The sequence below is a fragment of the Callospermophilus lateralis genome, chromosome 13, assembly GCF_048772815.1.
Source record: "Callospermophilus lateralis isolate mCalLat2 chromosome 13, mCalLat2.hap1, whole genome shotgun sequence".
Lineage (NCBI taxonomy): Eukaryota > Metazoa > Chordata > Mammalia > Rodentia > Sciuridae > Callospermophilus > Callospermophilus lateralis.
Window position 1 is genome coordinate 14,861,805 of NC_135317.1, and position 12,622 is coordinate 14,874,426.

The window sequence follows — 12,622 nt, forward strand, 5'->3', positions numbered from 1 at the left end:
TAATTATATTTTAATTACCAGTTCTTAAGATCATTTATCATATTAAGAGCTTGGCATTTTAGAGTGTAAAACCATTATGGTATCATGGCTGATCTTGTTTTTCTTTTTTGGACTGGAGATTGAAACCAGGGGCACTTTATCCCTGAACTACATCCACATTCCTTTCTTTTATTATTATTGTTAGACAAGGTCTCATTAAATTATTGAGACTTGCCTTAAAATAGTGATCATCCTGCCTCAGGATCCCATGTTTCTGGGATTACAAGAGTGCACTATCATGACTGGCTGGTTTTTCTTTAATTAAAATATTGGTCAAAAGCCTAGGGATATAGCTCTGTTGGTAGAGTTCTTGCCTTACATGCACAAGCCCTGTGTTCCATCTTCAGCCTCACCAAAAAAAGAAAGAAAAGAAATATTGATCAAATGCTACAAATTTTCAGTTATATAATGTATAAGATAGAGAGGGTGTCACATACATAAGCAGTACAAAAGACTAATGAAACTGTTGGGAGTCGCCCCGGCTCAAAAGACTAACTTCCCCATCCCCTGAGAAGAGCCGTACAATGGTGAGCCGTGCTGGCTCACATGATCCTTACCCACCAATTAGACTTAGCCCTCCTGGCTCACATGATCCTTACCCACCAATCAGAAAGCACCCCAAGCCAACTGTCAAACCCTTCAACCTTTAAACTGTCATAATTGTCAAACCACCCCCGGGGCTCTATAAATATGCAGAGCTGTTCCTCAATAAACGGGCATTTTCTCTGACGACAAGCCTTGTTCGTTCTTTCAGAAACAAAAAGTTGGTTATCGTAAAAGGTAAGAACAATGAACATACCTTTAATAAGACTAACCAAGAAAAAGAGATGACTCAAACAAAATAAGAGATGGAAAAAAAAAAGACATTACAGCCAATACCTCAGAAATACAAAGAGTCATTAGGGATTATTATGAGAAGACGTATGCCAACAAATTAGAGAACCTAGAAGGAATTTATAAATTTTTAGACACATAGATTCTGCCAAAATTAAACCATGAAAACATATAAACCAGAAGAGATCAATAATGAGTAATGAGATTGAATCAGTAATAAAAAGTTGAGGAAAGTCCATGACTAGATGCCTTTACTGATTAATTTTTTGAAATCTTTAAAAAAAAACTAATTCAATTTCTTTTAAATTTGTTGTGAAGATTTGAAAGAGAGAATCATTCCCAGCCCATTCCTTGAGGCTAGCATTACCCTGGAACCATAGCAACAAAAACACAAGATAAAAGAAACTGTAGACTAATAACCTGATGGACATAGATGTAAAATTTCTCAATAAAATATGAGTAAATCTGAATGTGATTCAACAGAGAATCATAGAAACTATTTACCATAATCAAATTGGTTCCATCCCAGAGATGCAAGGATGGTTCAACATATTCAGATCAATAAACATAATACATCCCATTAACAGAATGAAGGATAAAAATCATGTGATTAATAGATATGGAAAATGCATTTGAATAATTTCAATATCACTTCCTGATAAAAGTCCTGAGTAAATAAGGTTTGGGAAGATCATATCTCAGCATCATAAAGACCATACAAGACATAGCCATAGGCAATATACTGGAAATGAGAAAAGTTGAAAACATTTCCTGTAATATCAGGAACAAGGGTATCTATTCTCCCTGCTCTTATTCAGTAAAGTACCAGAAATTTTAGTCAGAATAACGAAATAAGAGAAATAAAGGGCATACAAATTGAAAGGAGAGAAGTCAAATTATTTGTGTCTGCAGCTGATATGTTTAAATATATATATAAAAAAACCCCAAAGATTCCACCAAAAGACTATTAGAATGGATAAAGTCATTAAGGTAGCAAGATAGAAATCAATATACAAAAATCAGTGAGATTTTTATACACCAATAATGAATGTGCTGAGAACCAAATAATAAAAACAATCTCATTCACTAATCTTTACAACAGCAAACAAAACAGCAAAGAACAAAAGAATCTACAACACACTGATTAAGGAAATTGAAGAAGATACAAAATAAATAACAAACTTTCCATGCTCATGGATCGGAAGAATTAGTGCTGGTAATAATACCTTAAGCATATATTCCTTCAGCAATAACACCTTAAGCAATTTACAGATTCAAAGCCATTCCCATTAAAATATGAAAGATATTTCTCACAGAACTAGAGAAGAAAATTCTAAAATTCATATGGAAGCACGAAAGACCCTGAAGAGCTAATGAAATCTTGAGAAAAAAATAAATACACAAAGGCTGTAAGCATCACAATAACTTATTTCAAGACATACTACAGTACCATAGCAACCAAAACAGCATAGTATTTGCATAAGAATAGATACAATGACCAATGCTACAGAATAGAGACACACTCCTTCTCTCTCTCTCTCTCTCTCTCTCTCTCTCTCTCTGTATGTGTGTGTATACATATATATGTGTATTTATAGATAGATATAGACATATCCATGCATCTATATCTGCTGATTCTTAACAAAGTTTCCAAAAAAGTTTCGAAAAAAGAAAACATTTGGTAAAGGACCACATCTTCAATAAATGATGCTAAAAATGGATATCCACATACAGATGATTGAATCTTGATTCCTCTTTCCATGTACAAAATTAAATTCAAAATGCACACAGGCTTAAATGTAAAACCTGAAAACTCTAAAACTACTAGGAGAAAATATGGAGAAATAAGAAACTGGTTCAAGCAACAATTTTCTGGATAGAACCACAAAAACACAAGAAACAAAAGCAAAAATTGACAAAGTTGATACATTAAATTGAAAAACCTTCTGCACAGCGAAAGAAACAGTCAACAGAATGAGACGAGCCATGGACTGGGAAAAAGACTTGCCAGCTATGCATCTCACAAAGGGTTAATACCTAGAATTTATAATGACCACAAAAAAACTAAAAACAATCCAATTAAACATTGGACAAATGATTTGTGAATAGACATATCTCAAAGAAGTACAAACAGTCAAAAATACATGAAAAAAAAACCCACTCAATATCATTAGCCATCAGGGAAATCAAGATAAAAACTACAATGAGATACCATATCGCTCCAGTTAGAAGGTCTATTATTAACAATAAACCCTAAAATTAATAAATGTTTGTGACGATGTGAGAGAAAAAGAACACTTACACTCTCTTGGTGGGAATTTAAATTGGTAGGATCATTATAGAGAGCAGAAGTTTTCTCAAAAAACTTAAATTAGATATGCTCTATGACCCAGCTATCCTCCTTCTGGGTACATATCCACAGGAAAAGAAATCAGCATACCAAAGGGATATCTGCATGCCCATGCTGTGTTATTCACAGTAGCTAAGATATTGAATGAGAACATGTGGTTATCAATAGATGAGGAGATAAAGACAATGTAGTATATTTACACAAGGGAATATTATTCTGCTACAAAGAAGAATTGGCTCTTGACATTTACAGCAAAATGGACAGAACTGGAGGACATTATGTTAAGCAAAATAGGCCAGACACAGAAAGATAAGACCCATATATTCTCTCTCATATCTGAAATATTAAAAAGGGTGACCTGAATGTAGAATAGTGACCAATAGAGGTTGAGAAGGGATATAGGGTGGGTAAATAGAGGTTGGATATGATCATGCTGAGTGTATGCATATATAGAAATATCACACTGACTCCCATTAATAAGGGCAACTATTATATGCTAATAAAAAATTTAAATATATATATATATATAATTGTATTTATTAATTATTTTAAAATAAAAGTAACTTATTAATCTTTATTTCCTCACACATGAATATTTGGTAGAGAAGCATTCCACAGAATATTTATTTTTTAATATGTGAATTATTGCTATTTTACACAGAAAAGTATCATACTCAAGGTGCTGATTTTCCCAGGTCCCATGAGATTACTGAAGTACTTACGTAAACATTTTGGCGGGTTTGACCATTTTCCATTTCTACATATTACTGTCTTGCTACCCTCAAGTTGATATAAGGATTGGCACTGATATTCAACTGATGAACCCGTGGGATATACTGGTAATGGGAATGAAGTGAGGTCTCCATTGTCAATAGGTGGAGGAGGCCCACATTTTCCTGTGGAATCTGGAAAAATATCATTTCATTTATGAGAGAACAAATCAAAATACAGGATAAAATTAAAGCCAGCACAAACATCACTCTAGATAGCATCAAGATTTCATGATTTCTGGTAACAAATGATTGCTCACACAAATCTTAATCATAGAAAATGAGAGTTACATTTTAAGCTCTTCTTTTCATCTCACTGAAGGCACATATAAACCATCAACAAATGTGTCTGCTTTATAGTGATTCAATACTAAAAAATGTGTCAATATATAAATGCTGAACAGGTAGATAGTGAGGACAAACTAAGAAAGTTTCTTATTATATAGGACATTACGTAGTATTTATTGTGTCCCTTCTGACTTCTTTTTAATTTTCCTTTTTAATATTACAAAAGAAATAAAAACTCTTGAAAAAAGTTCAAAGGAAGTAAATTTGTAGAAAATAATAGGGAAATATTGCCTTCCTAATCTGGACAAGATGAGTAAAAATCATTGTCACCTATTCCTTTTTTCCAGGTTTTGTATGTTGGAGTTTTTTAAAAATATTGATTTGTTATATATGACAGCAGAATACATTACAATTCATATGACACATATAGAGAATAATTTTTCATATCTCTATATACAAAGTAGAGTCACACCATTCTTGTCTTCATACATGTACTTAGGGTAATGATGTCCATCTCTTTCCACTGTCTTTCCTATCCCCAACACCCCTCCCTTCCCCTTTTGCTAAGCATTATTTATAATCTTGGACATAATAAATTTTAAATGCCAATATAAGAAGACTCTAGAAGGTACAGAGAATTCACTCTGGCTAGGAACTTCAGGACTCAAGGAATGGCAAATAGGTTGTTATATGAGTTCACTTTTGGGCTCTTGTGTGTTCTAGATGGAGCACTGGAGAAGGTTGGTAATCTCAGAAATGATATCAAGCAGAGATAAATAAGGAAAAGCTCATGCAGAGTCTCATCCCTTTAACCTAAGGACAAGATAGGGAGCGGCCTTGCTAGTCTAAGAGATCTTTAAAACAATACATGACCTAATCTAGAGAAAATCATAAAAACATCATAAGGCACTGATGACCTGAGACCACCCACATATAGGGGTGGCAGAACAGATACTGTATGCCTGTATAGGCTGAATGAGAAACCTGGATTTAAATCCAGCATGGCTGTAATGGAGAACTACTGAACAGGAAATTTAAATAAAATGGGGGAGTCTCAAATGTAATACCTAAAATATCAAGTGTAAAATTAAAAATTACTCATCAATTTAAGGATCAGAAACATTAACAAACAAAAAAGATAATAAAAGAGAATACTGATGTGATAAAGGAGCCTGGGCACAGGGTAGCCCTGGGAACATATGGCCACCACCAGAACCCCACCTGAGTTCAGGCTGAGCCAAGGACCAACTCGGCCCACAATCAGACCCCTGCCAGAGCTCATACATGGTCCAAATTGGCCTCACTGACCTGCACTGGAACCCGGGCAAGGGGAGGTCCAGATCCATCCTGCCACCTGCAGAACCCCACCAGAGCTCCAGCTCTTCCCACATCCAACTCAAAGACCTGGCAGGAGACAAAGCTCAAGTCCAGGATAGCCCAAGTCCATTCAGTCACCAGGAGACTGCCACCAGAGCTAAGGCTCCACCTACGACTGGACTGATTCTGCCCACTGGTTGACAGTCCCTGAAGTTCAGTCCCAGCCCAGATAATCCTTGCTGACAGGCACGGGAGCCAGGCCCAAGGTAGGACTGGGACCAACTGTAACAAGCAGGCCCAGAGCAGAGCTCAGGCCACACATAGCACCACCTCCACCCACAGGCAGAACCTGGCTCAAACTCATATGAGGCCCCGATCCATCCTGTTGACCAGCTCAGGAGCTCTGGAAAAGGTAGGGGCTGTTCCATCCAGCCACCGACCGACACCCCCCCAAACCCAGTAGATCTCAGGCTCTGACCAGATAAGCCTTGCAGATGTGCATAGGAGCCTGAGCACAGGGTAGCCCTGGAAACATATGGCCACCACCAGACCTCCACCCGAGCTCAGGCTTGACCCACGACTGACTTCACCAGCTCAGAGCTGAGTCCAAGCCCAGGTCCACCTCGAACACCTGCACGGGAGCCCAGGCAAGGATAGGCATGTTCCATTCCTCCACTGGCTGACCCCTGCTGGTGCTCAGGCTCAACCAGGACTGCCTCCACCCACAGGCAGACCCCTGCAGGAGCTCATAAATGGCCCAGATCGCCCTGCTGACCTGCACAAGAGCCCGGTCAAGGGGAGGCCAAGCTCCATCACGCCACTTGCAGATCCTGACCAGAGATCCGACGACTTGGCAGGAGACAGAGCCGAAGCCCAGGGTAGCCAAATCCATCCAGGCACCAGGAGACTGGCACCCAAGCTCAGGCTCTGCCCACGACTGACTCCGCCCACTGTCAGACAGTCACCAAAGTTCAGCCCCAACCAAGATCAGTCTCGGTGACAGGCTCAACAGCCTGGCCCAAGGTAGGCCTGGGACCAACTGCCACAAGCAGGCCCCAAGCAGAGTTCATGCCAGACACAGGACCGCCTCTGCCCACAGGTAGACCCCTGCTGGAGCTCATCCATGGCCTCGCAGCCCTGCAGGGGAGCCCGGGCAAGGGGAAGCCTTGTTCCATCCCGCCACCTCAAAACCCCACCAGAACTGCAGCTCTGCCCAGATCCAACTCATATACCTGGCAGGAGACAGAGCCTGAGCCCAGGATAGCCCAAGTCCATCCAGTCACCAGGAGCTCAGGACAACTGTCACCCGAGCTCAGGCTCCGCCCACAACGGACTCCGCCCAATGAAAAACCGTTGCTCCACCAACTGACCCCTGCTGGATCTCAGGTTCCGCCTAGATCTACATTGCAGACATGCCCGAGAGCCAGGGGACAGTGTATCCCCAGGTCCATAAAGCCTCTATGAGACCCCCACCAGAGCTCAGGTTCGGTCTGGACAACCTGCATCCACCAGCCAACCACACTGGAGCTCAGGAATGCCTCTGCCCACTGGAACTCCCGCCGGAACTCAGGCATGGCCCACGATCTCCTCTGGCCACAGACAGACAACTGCCGGGGCTCAGTATTGGCCCAGATCAGCTTCTATGACCTGAGCGGGAGCGGGAGCACAGGGTAAGCCCTTGTCTTTCCCGCCACCGCAGACCCCAGCAGGAGCTCAGTCAACCATGCAGATTTGCAGGGGAGCCTCAGCACAGGATAGGTCGGAGTTCATCCCACCACCAGGCTACACTGGCTGGAGCTTAGCATCCACCCAAGATCGCCTCTGCCCACAGGAAGACACACTCTGGAGCTCACTCCAGGGCTTCTGAGCGGATCACCAAGGCGTATCTGGGTCGCAGATGAGCTGGGGCAGGGGTCTGCCTGTGGGCAGAGACTGTCCTGTGTCTGGTCTGAGCTCTGCTCAGGGCCTGCTTGTGGCCCTTGTTCCCAGGCCTACCTTGGGCCAGACTCCTGTGCCTATCAGCAAAGCTGATCCAGGCTGGGGCTGAACTTCAGCAACTGTTTTTCATTGGGCGGAGTCCGTTGTGGGCGGAGCCTGAGCTCAGGTGACAGTTGTGGGCGCCTGTGGGAAAGCTTTGGTCACAGCCACAGGTGCTATTGGGAGGAGGCGGGACCTTTGGGGGGAAGGCTAGTGAAGGGTTTTCTGTTAGGTGCCTGATTTCAGGGGGCTGAGGAGCCTTGGCCGATTTTGGTACCTCTCCATGGTTTATGGCTATTATCTATGGTTCCTGCACCCAGTTACAGTAACAGGCTTTGGGCTATAGTGGATGTATCTGGATACAATATCAGGCAATTGTCTGATTGGGCCTTGGAGCCCACTACAGGTTTTGGTAGGTGCGCAAGACACTGTGGGTGGGCAGGACGCACCTATCTGTGAGCTTGTGGACTTTGATCTTCACATCATGAGCAGTGCCAAGGTCCTGGGGGCCAGAACCCCCAGGGAGAGGAGCACCATGGGCCAGGCAGGGCGCACGGGGCCATTTGTGGCCGTGACCTCACAAGGGGCGATTGTCAGGGCATTCCGAGGGGCTCTATAAAAGGCAGCGGCAACAGCTGGGCTTCGTCCATTGTGCAGGAAGCTCTTGTTGGTGACCTGTCGGACTCCCAGCTCGTTAGTGAGTTTGGTGGTTTGTGGTTTGGCGGTTCTGGTTTGTGTCTTGGTTCTTTGATTTGGGGTGTTGTTGTGTTGTTTTAGTCTTGCTTTGTTTGTTGGTTTTGTTTGTTGTATTGTTTTAAGGTAGCGTCCTCGGGTGGCGTGGCCGCTCCTGATGCATAGAGAGAGTAGTGAGAGTCAGAGTAGGGCGCCCAGGATCCCCCAGCGGGGCCTGGAGGCCAGCTCGTCCTCGGAGGATGCCCTGACGGGCCAGTATGAGGTGCTGAGGTGCATCGGGCAGGGCAGCTTTGGCACCGTGAGGCTGGCCCGCCACATCCTGACGGGGGCGGAGGTGGCGGTGAAAACCGTGCGCAAGGGCGAGCTCAACCTGGAGGCCGAGGTGGCCATCATGAAAGCCGTGGAGCACCCCAGCGTGGTGCAGCTGTTCCAGGTGATGGAGACGGCTGACCGCGTGTACCTGGTGATGGAGTACGCTGCTTGGGGCGAGCTTCTGCAGTACATCCCAGAGGGGGTGGGCCTACCAGAGCGGGAGGCGCAGGGACTGTTTGAGCAGATGGCCAGCGCCCTGCGCACGTGCCACGCCAAGGGCATCGTGCACAGGGACGTGAAGGCGGAGAACATCCTGCTGGACTCGCGAGGCCGCATCAAGCTGTGCGACTTCGGCGTGAGCGGCCAGTTCAGGCGGGGAGAGCTGCTGGACACGGTGTGTGGCACGGTCACCTACTGGGCCCCAGAGATGTTCCTCCAGGAGGCGTACATCGGGCCCCCGGTGGACGTGTGGAGCCTGGGTGTCGTCCTCTACTTGATGCTGACGGGGCACCTGCCCTTTGAAGGGGACACCTTCAAGGAGCTGAGGGACCAGGTGCTGCACCGCTCCTGGGTCTTACCGGCCCACTTGTCCTTCAACGCTCAGGACCTGGTGGCAGAGATGCTGACCTTGGACCCCACGGAGAGGCCCAGCATGGCCGAAGTCGCGACGCACCAGTGGCTGAAATGGGGTCAGTGGGCTTTTGAGATTGCTACCAGGAAGTCCCGCCGCCGCTTCTGCCCAGATCCCTCCACAGTGAAGGTAATGCTTGACCTGGGTTTCGACCTCACTGACACCTGGACTTCCCTGAAGGGCCGAAAGTTTGACGAAGCCATGGCTACCTATCTCCTGCTCAGGCACCAGCACACGCAGGGGGTGGGCTTCAGGGTCCAGAGGAGGACTGTGCACTCGGGGCTCCAGCCCAGGTCCTCTGCATGTTCTCTCCCAGCCACCCTGCCCCGCCAGAGGAGTGCCAGCAAGCCCAGCTCTCACTCCAGGCAGGTCATGCCAGCTGTACAGCAGCCGCGTGGGGAGCACCTGCGGCCCGGGCAGAGGGGCAGCAAGGGAGGCAGCCTGCCTGCCCTGGGCCCCCCCAGCCTGCAGGCCCAGAGCCCAGCTGCCCCCGGCAGGGCCCCGCAGCAGGACCTTGCCGCCCTGCCTCCTGGCCCTGGGTCTGGAGGCCACAGGTCACAGGTGGAGGGCAGCAGGAGCCCCCAGGGAGCGTCAGGAGGAGAGCAAGCCCTCCCCAGGCAGCAAGCCCAAGAAGGGACAGCGGGCTCCTCCCAGGAAGGCACCAAGGCCTGGCGGAGGGTGGCCAGGAGGATCCTCGCCTGCCTCACACGAATGTCCTGCCTCACACGAATGTGCTGTTGCTGCGTGGCGGCCCCCAGGACAGGGCCCAGGCAGGAAAACGGGGTGGCTCGGACCACAGAAGGGCGGGCACGAAGACTGCGAAACAAAGTGGTTCCTGAGATGGTGGCCAATTGAGATGGAGGCGCAGCCAAGCAGGTGGGTGGGTGCAGCCTGATGAGGCCCTTGCGCCATCCCTGATGGCCTTCCCCAGGACATAACCCACTGTCGCTGGGTGGGTACCGAGAAGGGGGTGTGATGCACTCAGCCAGTTGGCAAGGATCTGATCAGCATGGCGCAGGTGCTCCATAGAGGCATGCCACCTGCAGGCACCTCCTTCCTATGAGTTCCAGTCCAGAGGGCCTGCTGAGGACAGGATGCCTGGAGACAAGTGCTCTACCACCAACCCCCTCCCTGGTCTGCAAGAAAGACTTGGGAATCCTTTTCCTGGGATGCCCCTCCCCCCCACTGTGCTCTCCTCTGTCCCCTGTTTCTGCCATGGCAGACATGGCTGGTTCTTAATAAATTTCTCTTCCTCACAGATCTCCTTGCTTGGATGCTTGCAGGGGGACCAGGGAGATTTGTCTGGGTTGCATCCTGCTCTGAGTTGGGGCTGGGCCACCATCCATTAGAGCAAAGGGGTGGTTCTGTAGTATTGGGAATAGAGCAAGGCAAGAGGGACCCCTGGGTCCTCTGGAGGTCCCCTGGGCAAACAAGGACTCTCAAGTGCTTGGGAAGGTGGGAGGCTCTTGAGCTGCCTGGGGGCCAGCACTGCAGACCCTGTGGGGCCCTGATGAAGAGAGTGGAGAAGGGGAGGTGCCCTGGACAAAACATGCGCCAGAGATCATGTCCTCAGTGACCTATCTCCTCCTGCTGGGCCCATGTCCTAATATCTCTACCATTTACCCCTAGCCCACCAAGACACACAATCGCCAATGTCTCCATCCATTCGTGAACTCAAAGCGCCTTTTACAGTGCCTTTGATCATTCACCTACCCCAGGACCCCAACAGAGAGTACTGCTCCCCTGAGGTTCAAGCCTTCAAGTTAGGAGCTCTCTGGGGACTGGGAAGATTCAGAGCAGAACAAGAGGGGTGTAGACTGTGCTTTGAATGTGGATTCGAGGCTGACCATGGGGTCAGAAGACTCAATTCAGATCCATCCTCTTCCACTGACCCTTTGAGTTACTATGGACATGTCACAGAACTCTGCAAGCCTTAGAGTTCTTGTTTATTCCAGAGGCCTTATTGAGCGCCTACTGTGTGTGTATGTGTGTGTGTGTGTGTGTGTGTGTGTGTGTGTTTACACATGCTTGTCTTTGGGATTCGCCCCAGGATCCCACCACTCATGAAAGCATATTTGTGCCCTGTGACAAAACAGGACCCACACTTTAGCCTCATGAATAGTGAAGCACAGACAACGAGGCGGATCATAGGAGAGAGCGTGACACATCCAAGGGACTGTGTACATATCCTCCTGCTTTCCTTCTCCCTGAAAGGAGTCTCCAGATACAGGGTCTGAGGTCCAAGGCCAAGTCTTGAATAGGATCCACTAGTCCTGGTATGTGGAGAGAGGCTCGTTGGTGCCGGAATCTCTAGATTTTGTCAAGCTGCGTTTTGAAATGCCTTTATGTGAGACAGAACTTCTAATATTAAGCAACTGAACTGATTCATTTTTTTTATCTTCTGTAAAGCAACTAAGTTTTTACAGTGTACACAGGCCAAAAGCTAGGAGTTTATAGGGTTGGGGAAGGTCACTTGGCCTTTAGTCTTCTTTTCATTCTGTATCCTCTGAGATTCCTTTGTTCTAAATGTCTTATTGCTCATTTAAGTTATTTTGTTGTTTTGCATTGGGTGGTGTTTTAGTTTGTTTCAGTCTCAGAACATAGTTCCAATTCAGAATCTCTACAGCTGACATATTCACCCAAAGACTTCTTGGGAATCAAACCCATAAGTCATCTTTCTTGCTGGCTTATTGTGAAGTAAGAAGAACATGAATTCTTTGATACTCATCACATCAAGAATTGGTTGAAAAAGTAACTCTCTTTATCTGGACAGTCTCTTTAACTGTTTTGACCCATAGCATATGGTAGAAGCTGTATCATGTAGATTTCTGGGCCTGGGTATTAAGTTTGTAGCTACCTCCACTTGCTGTCTTTTGGAATACTTACTATGAAAGAAAGTCCAAACATTTCTGTTTAAAAGCCCTCCTGGAGTAGAACTAAAATCCCAGGTCTACAGTCTCAGTCTCCCAGTAACAGGCAGCACCAATGTGCTAACCATCATGTGCTACCCATGAGTCAGCCATCTTGGAAGCAGATATTCCATTTCTAGTCAAGTCCTCTCTAATGAAATTCAGGTGACTAGAGAAGCACCATCCTGTCAGTTCCTGACTAGACTGCAATTTTGTCAGCACAATTTTTTTAAGCCAAAAAATTTGCAGCGATTTCTTATATAGAGATAGCATACCGTGAAGTATTTTATTAAAAATGTGTATTGAATACTGCCCTGTAATATTATGCTTATTTGGCAAAAAAGCATCTGTAGCTATTATCTTCTTAAGACATGTTTACCCTTAGGACTATGAAATTCATACCAATAAAATTTAGCAGGGCCAATTACCACCTAATACAATTACCAACTCTATTATTATTTTTTTAATACTGAGGATTTTGGTGCTCAGAGGTGCTCTATCA